General features: G+C 33.1%; 1 long non-coding RNA gene across 1 annotated transcript in view; it reads left to right on the top strand.

Moving 5' to 3' along the window:
* Window positions 1–12,467: 12,467 nt before the first annotated feature.
* LOC109247142 (uncharacterized) overlaps window positions 12,468–18,358 on the top strand; it is a 132,768-nt gene continuing 126,877 nt past the window's right edge. The window contains exon 1 of the long non-coding RNA XR_002071602.2: window positions 12,468–12,575. This is a non-coding gene — a long non-coding RNA (uncharacterized LOC109247142). The remainder of the gene's footprint in view (window positions 12,576–18,358) is intronic.

Here is an 18,358-nt window from a genome sequence, read left to right as displayed (position 1 = left end):
TTTTTTTAATGTTTATTTATTTTTGAGAGAGAGAGAGAGAGACAGAGTGTGAGCAGGGAAGGGGCAGGGAGAGAAAGACACAGAATCCGAAGCAGGCTCCAGGCTCTGAGCTGTCAGCACAGAACCCAACGCAGGGCTCGAACCCACAAACTGTGAGATCATGACCTGAGCTGAAGTTGGAGGCATAACTGACTGAGCCACCCAGGTGCCCCAATCCTCATTACTTTTCATAAGTACACAGGACAGATCAGTGTTAATATAATTTTACATGTAAAATTCTGGAATGTGTTATATACATGTAATATAGTACTTCAATGCATTACTTAGGACATTATCATTAATCCATCCTCTTCACTTCATTCAGAAGTCCGGGGTAAGCATGGCTGATGCTGTCACTGAGAAATGTTGACTTTTGACCCCATCTGTATGCCATGACATGTTTGAAGCAACCATATTATATGTTGCACTGTATTCCTCTCAGATTATCTTGGAGCTTTGTGAACAGTTGTGATTGTATTTCCGTAAACATGTACTTACTGGATAATCAACTTCATTTTAGCAATGAAAATCTTCTTTGACTTGTTAAAAAAAGGAGGGGGGTCAACATTAAAGATCAAAGTAGCAGAGTACAAACTGCAGAGGAGTTTCAATAATAATTTTGACCAACTCCTAGGCATAGAACAACCTGTAAAATAAATCAAATTAACAAATATATTTAAGCAAATATAATAAAATATTTTCAATATTTAAGAATCCATATTCAAAATGATATAATATTAAAATTACAGTTTGACCACTATGTAATTCAACAAATAATTTGATGCACTCATGTTATAAAATGGGTTTTATTGTAAAACACTTCTGAGCTCTTTTGCAAGATATTCTATTATTTTCTTACATACTCTGCATTAAGCCCAATAGGTCTATAAAATGTCTTTATCCAGTGGTGATAGAGACCATAAAACCAGCTGAATAACTGAACATTTCATTTCACTTCACCACTAACTAGTCTTATAAAGATCACTGAGGGAATGCCATTTTTATATTTTTTCCCAATACTAAACTTCTTTTCTGAAATTTTAATGCCTCTTTTGTGAAAGATTACTTTAAATCCCATTAAAAGCTATTAGATTTCTGTGATGAATATTTTAGAGATATGTCTCATGACACTCTTAAAATTAAAAAAAAAACAATACTAAGGGAAAATATCTTTCATGTCAAGAAACTGAATCATTCAAAGTCATTTTAATCAAGGCATATCTCATGTATAATTTTAGATATCAATCCACAAAACTTTATAAAGCATTTTTATATACGAATGACCAATTTGTGAAAAGTGGAATGAACGTTGTAGATAAATCTAAAAGATACATAAAAATTATTTTATATAAAACATCAAATCATTTTTCCATGCTGTTTACATTTATTTTATTGAAAATAAACAATGTTAATATTTGACAAAGATAAGCATGAAGCTTTATGCCATCAAGGATACAGATATGAGTCAAAAAAATCATACATGATGACTACATTTCAGTGTTGACTAAGTCACTATATTGGTTTGCTAAGGCTGCCATAACAAAGGACCACAAAGTAGGTGGCTTAAATAATATAAATTTATTTTGTCACAGTTCTGGAGGCTATAAATCTGAGATCAAGGTGTTGGCAGGATTGGCTTCCTCTGAGACCTCTCTCCTTGTCTTATAGGTGGCCATCTTCTCCCTAGGTCTTCACATGGTCATCCCTCTGTCACGACGATATGTGTGCAAATGCCTCTTCTCAAGGACACCAGTCATACTGGGTTAGAGACCATCCTAAACAACCTCAATCTAGTGTAAGTACCTTTTAAGGTCCTACCTTCAATACAGTCACATTCTGAGATACTGGGAGATAGGACTTCAGCATACAAATTTTAGGGGGACACAAAGCTGCACATCAAGACAAATTTGCATGAAAAAACCTATTACTGTAAATTTAGTCTACTCTTTGAGCTAGAGAAGTGTGCATCTCTAAGTGTCTGCCTGATGCACATAACTTTATGGACAAAATTAATAAGGCAGCTTTTTATTCAAACCACTAAGAAGCATAGATTTACCTTTTGTATTCGTCTGAGTCCTTCAGAAAAACAAAATAAATAGGATACACACGCACACACACACACACACACACACATACATGTACACATATAGTGAGGATGAGTCATCTCAAGACCTGCAGTCAATGACCAAGGCAAACTGATGGTATATTTCCAGTCTACATCTGAGTCTGAGGGCAAGACCAGGGTCCCAGGTCAAAGACAGCAGAGAGAGCAAATTATCCCTTACTCAGCCTTTTGTCCTATCCAGGCCTTCACAGATTGGATGAGATCCAGTGACATTGGAGAAGGCAAACTGGTTTACTCAGTTTACGAATTCAGATGTTTTCTCACTCAGAAATACCCTCACAGACATAGTCATGAAAATTTTTGACCAAATATCTGGGTCCACTCAAGTTGACAGGTAAAATTAACCATTATACCTTTTAACTCCTTTACTCCTATCTCCTAACACAATGACAGATAGATTTTGTGAGTTCTAAGGCTTTGACAATTTTGAGGGACACTTTGCAGGAAAATAAAAAAGATGGGATTAAAAGTAAAAATAGGCACAAAATGAATAGTAATTTAGAATGAGAAACCAAATCACATCAAATAAAATCTTTAAAAATTCCAAATGGTAGTGATTACCATGAAGAGACCAATTCTACTCCTTCTTAGCTAGGACCTTCAAGGAAAAAAAAAAAACAAAAACCTGCCCTTTCAGTGCTGCCACTGATCTCTCTTTTTTTTAATGTTTATTTATTTATTTTGAGAAAGGGAGGGGAATACAGAAAGGGAGAGAGAATTCCAAGTTGGCTCCATTCTGACAGGTAGGTGTGTGTGTGTGTGTGTGTGTGTATCCTATTTGTTTTTCTGGAGAACTCAAACTAATACAAAAGGTAAATCTATGCTTCTTGGTGGTTTGAATAAAAAACTGCCTTGTTAATTTTGTTCATAAAGTTATGTGCATCAGGCAGACACTTAGAGATGCTGACAGCGTGGAGCCCGAGGCAGGGGTAGATCTCACCAACTGTTGAGATCATCACCTGAGCCAAAATCAAGAGTCGGACACTTAACAGGCTGAGTCACCCAGGCACCCCATCACTGATCTTAACAGTAATCCAAATAAACACCATAACTTGAGGAGGTATTGTGTAAAGATTGGGCTTTATTAGACAAATGGAACCCTCACAAGACCAGTCATCAGGACAAAATGTCCAAGAATATGTGTGGCAGTACCAGGAGATCTGTAGCAGTTAGCATGAATTTCATTTCACAGAGAAACCCACTTCCCCATATGAGTATTCTGTAGGAGAGCTGTATTTTGCATTTAGAATTTCAAGGTCTCTTTTGCTTCCACAAGATCAATTGGCCAGAGTAGCAATTGCTTTTGTAGTCTGTGAATGTGTTCTTTATCCCCTATAGCCCAGGGCACTTCTACTCCAAGGTGCTTTTGTACTTTAGTTCACTGCTAGCCCACACTAACTGGCCCTCTTTGTTTTTCCAAATGATTTCCCTTCTTAACATGACAAATCTTGGATTCCTGAGTAATCTTTCAGTCCTAAAAAGATTCTGGATTCCAAAGAGACAATGCAGCCACCAGATTATTATTCCTCTTTGGGCAGAATAACATGTCCCTTTGAGGACTATAATAACCACTTAGTACAACAGCTATTCTTTAATTAACTTTCCAGTATCTTGTCCTCACTCCAAACGGATTGACTCCCAGACCCAGGGATGTTAGGTTGATTCCTGATTGTTAAACTCCTGTTGATTCTCACCCCCAGCCCTAAAAATAGCCCAGTGATTCTTTTTGTTTTTGTTTTTGTTTTTGTTTTCAAAAGGTCTTAGCCTAAAGAGGGTGGAATTCATCTGTTCTTGGTCATCACTGGCAGGCCAGTAGCATCTTTTAAAGACTATCATCAATAATACAATGAATCAGGATGAATTCCTCCATGTATGAAAAATGAAATAGTTGAAATGTGAAATAAAATTGAATAAATTGGAATCAATTCACCCAATGAAACTAAAACAAAATTGAGAACAGTCCTTAATGAAATATTTAGTCAGCAGGTTTATATCATTCCTTTACAGACTGAGTTCTATTCCTTATACTATTTCTTATAGCCTGAGTTCAATGTTAATTTCAATAATTTTTCAAGTTTCTGAATTTCCTATAGCATATCATTAATATGGCAGCAATACTCATGGTATATGGAGTTTCACAAAATTCCTTAGATAATCTGCTATTAAGTATGATTTTCCTGACATGTGTTGGAAAAAAAATTCTCTTCACTACTGTAGATGACTCATGAATATTTAACATACTTGCTAGCTAGTATTTAAAATACTCACTAACACAAATAATAGGAAAGTACAAACAATCTTTATTTTAGTCGAGAGCTCATACTTATTCTTGCACAGGAATGGTCGTGATTTGTTTTGACTGCCTGCCGTACAATGGAAAGATTGTTAATAAGCATTTCAAAAGATCCAATATCAGGAAACTAGAGGCAGAAGAAAAAAATGTGATTCACATACATCTGAAAGTGAATAAACAGTCTTTATAAAAGCAATAGTTAACCATGTTAAACCAGCAATGTAATTTCATAGATGAAATCATAGGTTTTCATAGCAAAACACTATTTCTGTGATAAAAATGAAAGTTGATGTATTATTTTTATTATTTATCATAGTAGTCTAGAAAATAGAAACATATGCATTTTTTATCATCTGAAGTATCTGTTGAATCCTTTTAAATTGCCACAAAATATTTTTTTGGGCAAAATTACTTCACATACTTTTTGATAATTCTAAACAGAATGCCTTCTTTTTTTTGTTTTTAAGCAATTGTACAGAATAATAAAGTTTGTAAAGTCAGCTTTCAGGGTATATATTTCACCCAGTTCATTTCTAAGTATCTCATGAAGGGATTCATCTTTATTAATTAAAATCCAAGTCTTCCATACATTAATTGAATTGTATTTTTATATCCTTTTTTATACAAAGATCCCCAACTCTGTGTATGAATGTTATTTATGACATCAGAAATGAAGACATACTTTTAATTAGATATGTTTATGTTAAATCAGAGTGATTAGTACCTGGAACAGATCAAATACAGAGACTTGGAAATATACTCATATGCTCCATGCAAGAATCTTTACTAGTGAAGATGAGATTGAAAGAATCTAGAGACTGTATCATTTTCATATTAAAGAAATCCTGTACTATTGAACGAGTACTAAAAAACAGATTCAAATTTACACTTACTGAGCACCAGTATATTGCATACATTATATGGAGGTAATTTGCAATTGCTTATTCCATTTAATACCACAGCCACACTGTGAAATTGTTTTAATTATATTAAGTGAACTAGTAGTGTGGTATGAATGTGGCTTTTTATTGTTGTTGTTGTTTTAAGAGAGATAGAGCACAAGTCGGGGAGAGGGACAGAGAGAGAGAGAGACAGAGAGAGAGAGGGAGAGAATCTCAAGCAGGCTCTATGCTCAGCACAGAGCCTGATTCAGGGCTCAATCCTACAACCCTGGGGATCATGACCAGTGCTGAAATCAGAAGTTGGATGTTCAACCAACTGAGACACTTAGGCACCCCGAACTTGACTTATTTTTTGAAGGGGTAAGGATTTATGGCCTCACTCTATTCATACTTTTGAACTTGTTTCTTTATCCCTTGTAGTACATTCTATGAATGACTCATTTTCACTTTAATAATTCCCTCTGCTTAAATGTCAAAATTTGAATCATTTGCTTTTAGAGTTCTTGCTGATAAACTACTCAGTCACCAAGTGAGGCTGATTTTAGTTATGTAATCATTTTTTTACATTGTCTCTTAATTTCATGTCAATATCAACCTATTTATGCATCAATTGGTCACCATTTGTAAATTGGCCTCCAAGTTTGTTTCCATACTGATCAGTGTCTTATTTATATCCGTTAATCACACTTAAGACAGAACAAACTAATGTTGTATCCCTTTTTCCCATGTTCAGAAGACTACAGTATTTCTCCATTGCTTAAAAAAACAAGGAGAAAATATAAGATGTATGTTAACATTTTATATCCATTACTATTTCTAAATTTTTAGAAAATGTATTCTACACAAAATATATTTTATCACTACCAACTTTGAAACTTTTCCCATGTGATTTCTTTATATCAATGCCCTTCATCACATGATATAAAAATCCACACTATCTCTCAGTGCCTAGCATAAGTAATATGTATTCAATGATTCTTTCCTATTTCATCAGTACACACACACACACACACACACACACACATGAATTAATTTGTCTTATGTTATTTTTATCTAAACAACAAGTCCTGGATCAGAATCAGTCCTTAATCTGCTGTTTACCAATTGGTTGTATCAACATTGCTAATATTTAGAAACTTATAAAAAAGTGATATTATTACATTCAAGCACGGAATCAGTGGATTTTCTCACTGACAAGATGATATCACATGCGATGTGAGCTAAGTTCCAATCATATGTATAGGGACCACCTTACAGCATGTGATGTTTTAATATTAGGTTGTCTACATTTACTTAAAATTATGAGAAGATGTAAGTAATTCGTTCTTCTTTTTAGTAATTTTCTCTTTTAACTTTAATTTTTCTAATCATTTTCATCAAGTTATTCTTTTTAAATCTATATTTTAACATTATTAGCTAACGTAGAGAAGCAAAACATGTTTAACCATATTTACTAACAGTAAAAAAGCGTCTCTGAACTTGTCAAGAAAAGACACAGTTCTTAGGGATGTGAAAGAAGTATCAACTAATGATAATGGAAATGATTCCAAGAAATGAAGACCACACTAGATCAAACTAGTTTTGACTGGGAGTTCTATTCCTCACGTAGCTGAGTTTTGTTTTTGTAGCCATAACTGAAGTGAAATGTTAAAACTAACTATGCTATTTCAAGATGTAAAAATATTATACAAAATCATAGAATCTGAAGAGGTATCTATATACAAAGTATACAAATATACTTAAAGCCCAAATGAATTATTTGAAATAGTAAATGCTGCTTTAAAATCTGTCAGAAGCAGATATTCACTATTTAACATGTAAATATTAATGCTTTACAATTTCCCTATAAAATAACACTCTTTTTTTGCTAACACTGAATATATGATTGCTGAGACATTAGTAAAAGACTATATCAAGGAGATATTCCTGGAAACATTGGGTTATGACTCTGAGGCAAAGAGAGTAACTCAAGTCCTACTTTCCAATTGAGCACTACAGCCCAATCTATTCAGAAACTGCCTGATAGATAATATAAAGACTAATACAGGACAAATAAAATTAGCAAAGTACTTTTTATTTACTGTTTAATGCTGACATAGCTATTGCTAAGTTTTGTAATTTATAGATGATGTGTAATTTATGGATGATGTGCTTATGAAGAAAAAATTATTTTCTTCCCCAAATGTAATGACAGTAAACAAGACTATTTCTGACCTGTATAATGAAAACTTACATTATCAGCAAGTGTTTGGAGTGTAAGTTAAAAATGAAAATGTTCTGACAATGCAGCTGCAATAAGAAAATAGGGTAGTTACCATTTCAGGAAACTTGCAGAAAATGCATATCAGTCAATACATGTCTTCTTTCATCAAGAAAGTCATAATAAAATCAAACCAAAACAAAACATCAGTTGAATTCAATAGGGTATTTAGTGAACTGCAAAACAAATACCATATTAAATTTGGCATTATTTTCTTTATGACATGATTACGTAGTATCTGATCATTAGTAACTATTTTTACATGCTTGGGTACAATGGCTATCATGGAAAAAATTCTGGAATGAACTTTTCACATAAAAAGAAACCAGTTTGGCCCCAAATTTTAGAGATATTAATTGGACAATTGGCATTGCTTATTAGCCTGATATATTCAATGATTTTAATGAGCTTATAACTTCCATTAAAAGAGGAATGCAATATGATTTTCAAAGGTAGATAAGATCAAAAGGCAGAAATGAAAATTAGTGTAAGGACAAGTTTTCGTCATATTTTATAGACATTATTAAGAGATACTCTGTAATTTGACCATAATAATCAAAGAAGTAAATGCTGATCCCTTAACACTTTATGTTTAATGTAATGTTTTGAGGTTATTTTCAAATTAAAATAAGAACACCCACACATTGGAAATTTAGAATCTGGAATCAATTTATTTCATTGAAAGAAGATTTAAATTCAACTTTAATTTTTCTGCATAAATTGCAGAACTATCTACTAATTAAAGAATGAAAATATACATTTCATTTTAGATAAAAGTTGAAACTGAGTATATTAAACTTGCTTAAAATGCTTTAAAATCTTTTTTCACCAATGATATATTAATGTGATTAAAACGAAACAAGGAAGTTCTGATATGATAGAAGTTTTTTTGTTTATTTTCCTTTTCCTATATTAGTCTTGTTCAAATTATATTTATTGAAATGTAACTTTATGTTTGTTGAATCCAAGAATAAAAGGAATAGTGCTTCTATTTTGTATGTCTAATGTTTAATCTCATTTCAATGTTTTTATAGCTTTATTTTCATTTTTTATAAAAGTATCAATCGAGAAATGTGGTCTTTCACCACAAAGGTACTGTCATTACCCTTCTTTGCTGTGTGGTGATACCTATATTTGTCTTATTTCATTGCTACATTATAGCCATTTGCACATACTCTGAACTTGTAGCATTATACCCTGAGTGTTCCCTGCTTTTGGAAAAGATTAAATGAGTGAATAAACATCCAAGGCACTTACATTAAGCAATTGATACACAAAATTGGTTACAAGTGGTGGTCTTGAGCTCTAGGCACTGCAGGTAACAGGAAAGAATCATAAATTTGTGATGTAGCCAGGATGAAGGATAATTCAAGGTCAATTGTATAAATGGAATGTGTGCATGATATTTAAAGTTAGTCAAATTTCAGCTTTTAAAAAACTATCCTGGCCAAACAAAATATGGCTTCAAGCTCAATCTATGTTTCTGTTCACCTTTTCAGGATCTCTGATTAGAACAAGGGGTTTATAAGTAAATATTGGAGACAAAATAATGTAGTGAGGGACACCTGGGTGGCTCAGTCAGTCAAGTGTCTGACTTTGGGTCAGGTCATGATCTCATGGTGGGTGAGTTGGAGCCCTGCATCAGGCTCTGTGCTGACAGTTCAGAACCTGGAGCCTGCTTCAGATTCTGTGTCTCCCTCTCTCTCTGCCCCTCCCCCCTCTCAAAAGTAAATAAACATTAAAAATAATAATAATAATAATAAAATAATGTGGTGAAATACCTTCATTTTTTCCCCAAATCTCTTCTTTAGCTGAATTGTATATAATCTGTTTTCAGTATTTTAGTATGTATGTATGTTTGTATGTATGCTTGTATGTATGTCTGTATGTATGTATGTATCTATATTATCTGTACCTACATATATCTATATATCATAAATCTGTATGTAACTACTGCCAGTCTCTTCAACTGTAGTTCTCCATTTCCAATTCCCTGCAAGACTCTGTCCACCTGGTATCCAGTCTGCATCTCAAACACCACAGACTAAACCTGAACTCATCATCTTTTCCAGAGTCAGTTCCTGAATGCAAATTTTACATTTTATTAGTACCATAATATTTTACTCATTCAGATCTCCAAATTCGTAGTCATCCCTGACTTTTACTACTATCTTTTCATATACCCTATTGGCAGGCAATCCCACAACATGCCCAGGAGTGCTTTCTTATTTTATGATCTGCTTGCATAATTTCTGTCTCCGATGTCCTTCAGCCATATTCATATGTGCAGATCATAAGAAGCCTTTAAAACCCAGATAAAATATCATAACCTGCCAGTTTCCCCTAATTCTCCCAGTATGAAGTAGTCTCTCCCTACACTTTACTATTTTAACATTCCCTTCTAAGCATCTTTTGACACTGCTTTGGGGCAGTTATACTGTATACTGTCATTTTCTTTGTTGAGGCAGAGGTTGTCATTTATGATTTTGTGGACACCATTCCATCATGAAAACAATCTCTCACTGGTAAGTGGTAAATGAAAGTTTGTTGAAGGACATTTAAGCAAAGATATTTTAAATTATATTTCTCCATCATTTTAAGCTCATACAGAGGAGGAGAATATATATGTTTGAACCTTTGGCTTAGACCACTAAAGCAGGCAAATACAAAGCATCGTATTGATATTGAAAATGCTGATGATTAAACTGTGAACAATAAATGTTGTTATTTACTATCAGAACAATAAAGTAGTCTTAAAACATGGGGGGAGGTGCATCAAGTAGGAGCTGTGATGAAAAAGAAGCAATTATTGCAGAACAATAAATAAATGTTTGAAACTTATGCACGAATCAATGAAAAATGTAGGAACTATCAGAAAGGAAGACTTTCCTTCACTGGCTTGAATCTACACAGTCTTGAGGGAAGTTTTCTACTCTATCTCATGTAAAACTCTTATGTTACTAGCAGTTGCAGATACACAGGGAGAAGAATAAAATATAAACCCTCCTGTAAACACAGGTTTTGTTTTTTGTTATTACTGTGTTTTTAAACAAAGCAACTAGATAAGAAGAAAGGCAATAATAATGATGTTATCCATTTCACTTCAAGAAACATTGTGCCAATTAGGAATGGTTTCAATTCCCTGAAAAAGAGTTCTAAATTTTAATATAAACTTTATAGCATAAATGGTAAATGTACCATATATTTTCAAAAGTTTATAAACTCTTGGTAATGGAAAGAAAGATTGAAATCACATTCTCATGCTGTACACAAAGAAATGTACAACCCTTTTAAAGAAGTGAAGATAAATCCAAATATGTATATTAATTCTGAGTTAAGTGTTTATTGATTGATCAATTGGTTGGTTGACTAATTCAGTGGGGTTTGGTGGATAAAGTATTTTATACCTTGTCCTCTCCACAGCATAAAAACATTCATATGACATAACCCATTCCTCAAGGGTACAGTCTTATAGAAGAGACAGATACATAAACTATAATTTGAAGTCAGGATAACATTTAAAAATTTTCTTATTATACATTATTATACAGAGCATTATATGCTCTGGAAGCATAAAGAAAGTAAAATAACTGAGGATGAGAGAAAACAAGTCTTAAAAAATAACATTTTACAGCAGAAGTATAATTTCAACGGACTCTTGAAAGACGTGTTCGTATCAATGTGTTCTGGTTGTCTATTGCTTGCAAGTTCTTAGTAGGTTAAAATAATAATTGTCATTCTATTACATCTCACAATTCTGGAGGTTGCCAGTTTTATCCAGGTAGGATTCTTTAGGGGTCTATAATGAGTTCATGTTCAGATGGTGGCTAGGGATGGAGACATTGAATTATTCCTTCCTCACGTGAATGTTGGTTGATGCTGTATGTGGACTGAGACCAGAGCTAAGGCTTTCAGTAAAAAAAGAACAAAAAACAAAAAACCCTACATGAGGTCTTTTCATGTGGGTTTCCTCATGTTGTGGTGACTTGGTTCCTGGCGTCGGCATCCCCGGAGAACAAGTCAGTTATCTGGCATTTTTAAGAACTAGCCTCACATGTCACTTAATCTCACTTTCACTATATTCCTTTGGTTAGTTCACAAAGGACTGCCCAGGTTCAAAGGGAGGGCTTTGTAAGAAGAACACTTGGAATGGAACATACCATGTCAAACACGTTTGGAAAATATAATGGACCATACCATGTTACATGTTGAATGTGTAAATGAACAAAGGGAAGAGAAACAGGACATTCTTGTCATGTTAGCAGCATGTGGAAAACATTGTGGTGATTTCTCCAGCATTCGTTGAATCTTTCCTTTATTAGTTAGCTGCCCTTCTAGTTCCAGGGGCCAGGGACAGTTTAACTGACCTGAGCCAATCAAAAAAATTCTCACCCACCCCCCCCCCAACCATGCCAAAGTGATTGCTTCAGGATTAAGTACTTTCCCCAATATGCCAAATCTGGAGGAAGTTCAGGACATTTTTCATGATTAAAAATCACATTTCCTTTTTCTCAAATATGGATGAAGATTTGTATAATCTAACATCTGTTTGAAGCCATCTTAAGTTCATAAATAGAACATGCATTAAATAAATTTGAAACTAACACAGGCAGATAGGACAAATGAGAAGAAATTATGCCTTTGCTACATTATTGATTCACTGGAATGAGCAAACCCTGAAAACTGTTCTACCTTCCAAGTATGTGAGTTAATAATTTCTATACAATTTAAGCCAATAGGAATGGAGTTTTCCAGAAAGCTAAAAATACCACAGTGAGGGATTTAGACTTTGTGCTGTAGGCAAGATGATACAACTAATTAATTTGTAATAGAGAGAGAACTGATATTGGCTTTAGAAGGATCAGTTTAGAAGCAGTGTGGAACATACATCGAAAAGCTGCAAAACTGTAGGGTAGTTGTTGGATGACTGCGGTGACTCATGCACATGAGAATAGAGTAAGTTACATTTTAGGAGGATTGGGATGGAGAAGACCATCCCAATCTTGGGAGGTATATTGTTGAGGAGGTATATTTCATTTTACTTTGTGTTTTAACATATTTTATAAAAATAATAGTGGAATTTAGGGTAGATGTTTTCTGTTCTTTCTTCTCATACCTTTTATCTTCGTATTTCATCACTTGGTCGTTCTTTGCGTGTCGCAGGAGAACTGAGGTGGGCAACATAATTAACAGAATATCTCCCACGCTCCTTCTTAGAGATAGGATTAGTTAGTGTTCTCTACATAAAAATATTTATAAATATAAATAAATTTTCTAAAGCCTTCCAATTGCTGAGGAGAGGCCAAAGAGGTCTCAGGCAATTCTTTCCTGGGGCATGCACTGGGGAAGATTATGTTGCCCTCCCAGGCGTTTAAACAATTTCCTGACTGGTAAACTGTAATCCTGGATAAAGTGTGCTTAGAGATTAGCAGCATGGGTTTGCTGTTATTGCTGTTGTTATTTTCCCTGCCGAGTAGAAACTAAATATCATCTTCCCAGGTGACAAATAGGTCCCAGCCTGGCAATGTGCACGAAGTCTCTTAGATGTAGTTTCCAAATTGTATGGACAAATTTGGCACAAGTTAAAATATTGTGAAAAATTGAATAACCTTATCTACCTGAATACAATGGATTAAGAGGCTCTGCTGTGATTATATTGTGGCTTCGTCTCTTCTTACTCAAGCTCTTTCTAAAAAAATTCTCTTAAAGTGTCATCTGAGATTTAATCAAGTCCTGAAATACAGATATTGTCATTTTTTTTTCTCCTAACTAATATGGGGACACCAGAGGGGGAAAAATTATAACTACCAACACGGTTTAGATTTTGATGAATCCAAAAATTATAATACAGTGATGTAATTTAGATCCAAAGTGGCAGGTCTGGAGAGAACAACTTCGGATCCACTTGTTTTTCCCTTGAAACATCAAGAGGTAATAATAACTAAGAAGTAAGAAACTGAGGGGTGTCTGGGTGGCTCAGTCAGTTAAGCATCTGACTTTGGCTCAGGTCATGGTCTCACAGTTCATGGGTTCGAGCCCCGCATCGGGCTCTGTGCTGACAGCTCGGAGCCTGGAGTCTGCTTGGGATTCTGTGTCTCCCCCTCTCTCTGCCCCTCCCCTGCTCTCTCTCTCTCAAAAATAAATAAACATTAAAAAATGAATTTAAAAAAATAAAAAAAAAGAAGAAACTGAAATCTTGTCCCTCAAAGTTTCTAAATGTTATTGTATTGATTAAACTTGATGTTAGGTATCTCGAAGAACAATAATGCATTGTTCATTTTTTTTAATAGATATATAACAAACCACCATCTGAAGTCTATGTGCACTATTTTTCTCCCCAATTATGGCAAATCTATAAAACCAATTGTCTTCCTTTTCAGTTATTCTCTTAAAGAGGTTTTTATTTCCCTGTGGATACTCACTGATCTCTGCTGAATGTACATGAAGATGATTTGGTCCCTCATATGACTTCTTAAGCAAGCCAACCCTAACTACTAGCACTGTTACCAAGTCTGCTCGGCAAGCCAAAGTGTGTGTCTCCCCAGATACAGTTTTAAACAAACATAACCCTGCAGGTGTCTTTGAACAAGCTTGAAGGAAAACTGCATATAATTAGGCATTCTACTTTGCCCCCAGAGTTTGAGGAAGCACCTTTGTTAAACTAATTAAGGTGATATTGGTGGTGGCAGGGGACCAACCAAAAAGAGAACCCGGAAATCTAATCTGGTTCTTTGTACCCAAGGAGAGATCCCATCAAAGTTTGGAGGATTGCAGTTCAAAGTCCCCATCTCAGTCAAAGCATATTTTGAAAATGCTTTCTTTAGAAATTTTGTATTAGAGAATTTCTTCACAGATAAGGAATAACTGAAACTAGAATTAGTTAAGTAATTTATTGAAGACACTGTAATGCAGTTTTGCTTTTCTCTGTTGAATCTGATTGAATTCATGAGTTAACTTAAGATTCCATCAAGGCCTTTGACAGAAAAGGTTTAGTTAATTACATTTTCAATTCAATCACAAGAGACAAGGATGTTTATATTTTCTGTATCATTTATTTATGTCCCCATTTCCTATTAATTTTTCACTGCCCTAATAGGCATCCTCCCCTTTGGGTTGTTTTGTTCAGATTTATTTTAAATCATAATCAATGATATCGATCTATGTATCTCATTCAGTATATATATTTTTCTTTTTCATTAGGCATTGTGGGGGTATTTTTTGTTTGTTTGTTTGTTTATTGAAGAATAACTGACATACAGTTTTGCATTACTTTCAAGTTTACAACATCGTGATTCAACATTTATATAAATAACAAAATGGTCACCACACTAAGTGTGGTTACCATCTGTGCGTTCCCACTGTATTTTAAATTATATCCATGGTGTTGGGTGTGCATTGAGTTTCATGATTCAAACAACTACCTGGTACTACATGGCAGAAACACACATTGCCACCTACACTCTACCACCACAAACAAGCGCTACAAATATCCTTGCTAATATACTTTATAAATCTATGTGCATATTTCTCCAGAACATTATTCAAAAATAGGGTTACTAGAGTATACATGCACACACACACGCACACACACACACACAAACACACAAATATTCCCAGATTGCTCTCGTCAGTGACTAAACCTGCCTGTATCCATTCTCCATTAAATATATATATATATATGTCAAACTAAAAATAAAGGTATTTAGTGATCATGAAATTGATAAAGGTTTAAATTAAGTACTTAATTATATATTAAGTATCTTCAATTATAAACTACTTTCTGGCTGAAAGATGTCATCACATGGCAGTGTACTAATGTTGAAATCCAAGGGACACATAGTCAGTATACATTCAATATATATGTTTGATAGAATACACACACATATTCATATCAAATGCATGGAAAATCAGAAAAAATATAAATCATATGTATGAAATTTAATGGAAAAAACTACCTGAGAGAATATATGTGTGTTCTCCATCAAATTTCAAGTGTATGTGTGTGTGTTTGTATGTGTATGTATTTATTTTGTTTTAAATTTATATATGTCTGTGTGTGTGTATATATATGTTATATATATATATATATACATATATATATTAATAGCACTTTGAAAAATTAAGATATATGATTAACAAAAATATCTTCTTTCTGTCCATCATTCTTTGAATTACTCAGGTAAAAGTAAGCAAAATTTATTTCTGTGGCAATTCTATTTTAAACTGGCAAGGGTGATACGAAAAACAGAAAATAACTCCTACATTTATTAATTTTTCTTTGGTAGTTTAACTTGCTGGGTTTGCAAATTGTTGAGCCTGAGAGCTATATATCACCTTAAGAATGCTCCCTGGGTTCCTTTCTAGTGCATTTATAGTGCCAAGGATAGATTGATCAAATGCATAAACCAATAAAGTTATTTTAAAAGAAAATCATTAATCCAGAGTTGTGATGTGATAAAGTTCCAGACAGAAAAGGGAAGAATTATTCCATTATATTTTTTTAAAAGATGATTTATGGAATAATTCAAATGATAGAACACTAGGAATAAATATTTAAATAAAAAAGAAATACTTCCTAATCTTAATTTTCTTAGGGCTTTTTAAATGTCAAAAAATAATAATTTTTTCAGCATAAAAATATCATTATATGATATAAAATATGGAAGTAATCAAACATACAAACAAAATCACTCATAAAAGCACTATACTAACAGAATTACTGTAGCAGGATGAATGATTATTCTTCCCAATTTTTCCCTTCTCATGGAGTTGTTATCATAGAATAGAAAATTTTATGTACTTTTTTTGCTTCATAGTAATTTGTATATACATTTTCCATGTTTCCATGTAGTCTATTAATTTCAATTTTAATGTATGCAATCTCAAGCTAAAGTAGGTATACTCTGATCCTTTGAGTTAGTTCTCTATTGTTGGATATTTGGAAATTTTCCTACATATTTATAATTACAGATAATATAGTTTGAAATATCTTCTTTATTTAAATTACATTATTTTCCCTATGACATTGTATAAATTGTTATTAGATTTGAATTATTGGCCAAAATGGTTCTCTTAGTCCATTTCAGACTGCTATAGCAAAATACCATATAGTGGGTGGCTTATAAGCAACAGATATTTATTTCTCACAGTTCTGGAGTCTGGGAAGTCCAAGATCAAGGCATTGACACATTCAAAGTCCAGTGAAGGCTCCATGCCTGGTTTATAGACAGCAGTCTTCCAGTCTTGTAGTGCTGATCTCACATAGCAGAAGGATTAGAGAGCTGTATGCAGTCTCTTTTGTAAGGCACTAATCACAATTATGAGGGCTCCACCCTTATCTAATCACCTCCTAATACCATCACTTTGGGGATTAGGCTTCAATGCCTGAATTTTGAGATGACACAAACATTCAGTCTAAATGGTATAAATGATTTAAGATTTTAAGGCTATGTTACCAACATATTTTCCAAAAAGTTATTTGTATCTATAGCGTCAATAGAAATGTGTCAGTAAGGTATGTTTCTTTACTCTGAAATTGGAAGTTCTAATTTAAACGCTACAATAAGCTTGAACATTTCTTCTTTACATCCTTAACATTTCTTACCAATTATATTAAATTTGCTTTATCAATGGTTTAATAATGTTTTTATTACTGTGTTCATTTTTAAATTATTTTTTATTTTGAAAGTAAATTACTCTCACATATTATAATGAATTGCTATCTAATTATGTTTAAATAATTCAAAATATATCAACCTATATTTCATTGCTCAGATGTGATCTTTTTTATTCTGAAAACACATTAATGCCAGTGTTTTGGATATTTAAAATGTAATTATGATTTTTTACTAGAAATATTCTTACAATAATATTCACCTACATAAATAGAAAATATATTATTATCTATAATAATAATAATAATGTCTTTATTGCAAATATCTATATAAATAGATATATAATATATATATCTATATAAATAGATACATATACCCTACATAAATAGGAAATATATTATTATCTATAATAATAATAATAATGTCTTTATTGCCAAATATCTATATAAATAGATATATAATATATATATCTATATAAATAGATACATATACCCTACATAAATAGGAAATATATTATTATCTATAATAATAATAATAATAATAATAATGTCTTTATTGCCAAAGTGACATCTAGATCAGGTTCACAGAAACGTATCTGGCTTGGAGTAAAAATTGTTATATTGTCTTCGCAGTTGGAAATAAAAGGTTTAAAAATTGTGTGGTTTCTGGTCATATAAAATTTCATTAATATGATTGAAAAATACAGGTGAAAGTGTCCCTTTTGCCAGTAAGTGTATATGCAACTATGTCTTATTTTTTCTTCTTGATCACATCAAATTGTTTTTAAGATTCCTGGCCAGCATAATGAGGGGAGAGAAATGAGTACTGTGAGCCACAAACAGCTTTTAAGGTGCATAAAATGCCTTAAAAATCTGAACAAAGTTGTTGATCATCCAGACTCATGAAATATTTTTTCTTCAAAATATTGGGTTTTTTTAAAGCATAGTTGACATATGTGATATTAGTTTCAGGTGTACAACATGGTGATTACACAATTCTGTATCTTACACTATGCTCACCATAATAAATGTAGTTACCATTGGTCACCATAAAACATTATTATAATATTACTGACTATATTCCTTATGTTGTGTTTTTTATCCCCGTGAGTATTTTACAAGCTAG

Source organism: Panthera pardus, unplaced genomic scaffold, assembly GCF_024362965.1.
Source record: "Panthera pardus isolate Hobbes unplaced genomic scaffold, ASM2436296v1 HiC_scaffold_1, whole genome shotgun sequence".
NCBI lineage: Eukaryota > Metazoa > Chordata > Mammalia > Carnivora > Felidae > Panthera > Panthera pardus.
Note: the sequence above shows the minus strand (reverse complement) of the source record. Positions and strands in the feature narration are given on the sequence as shown.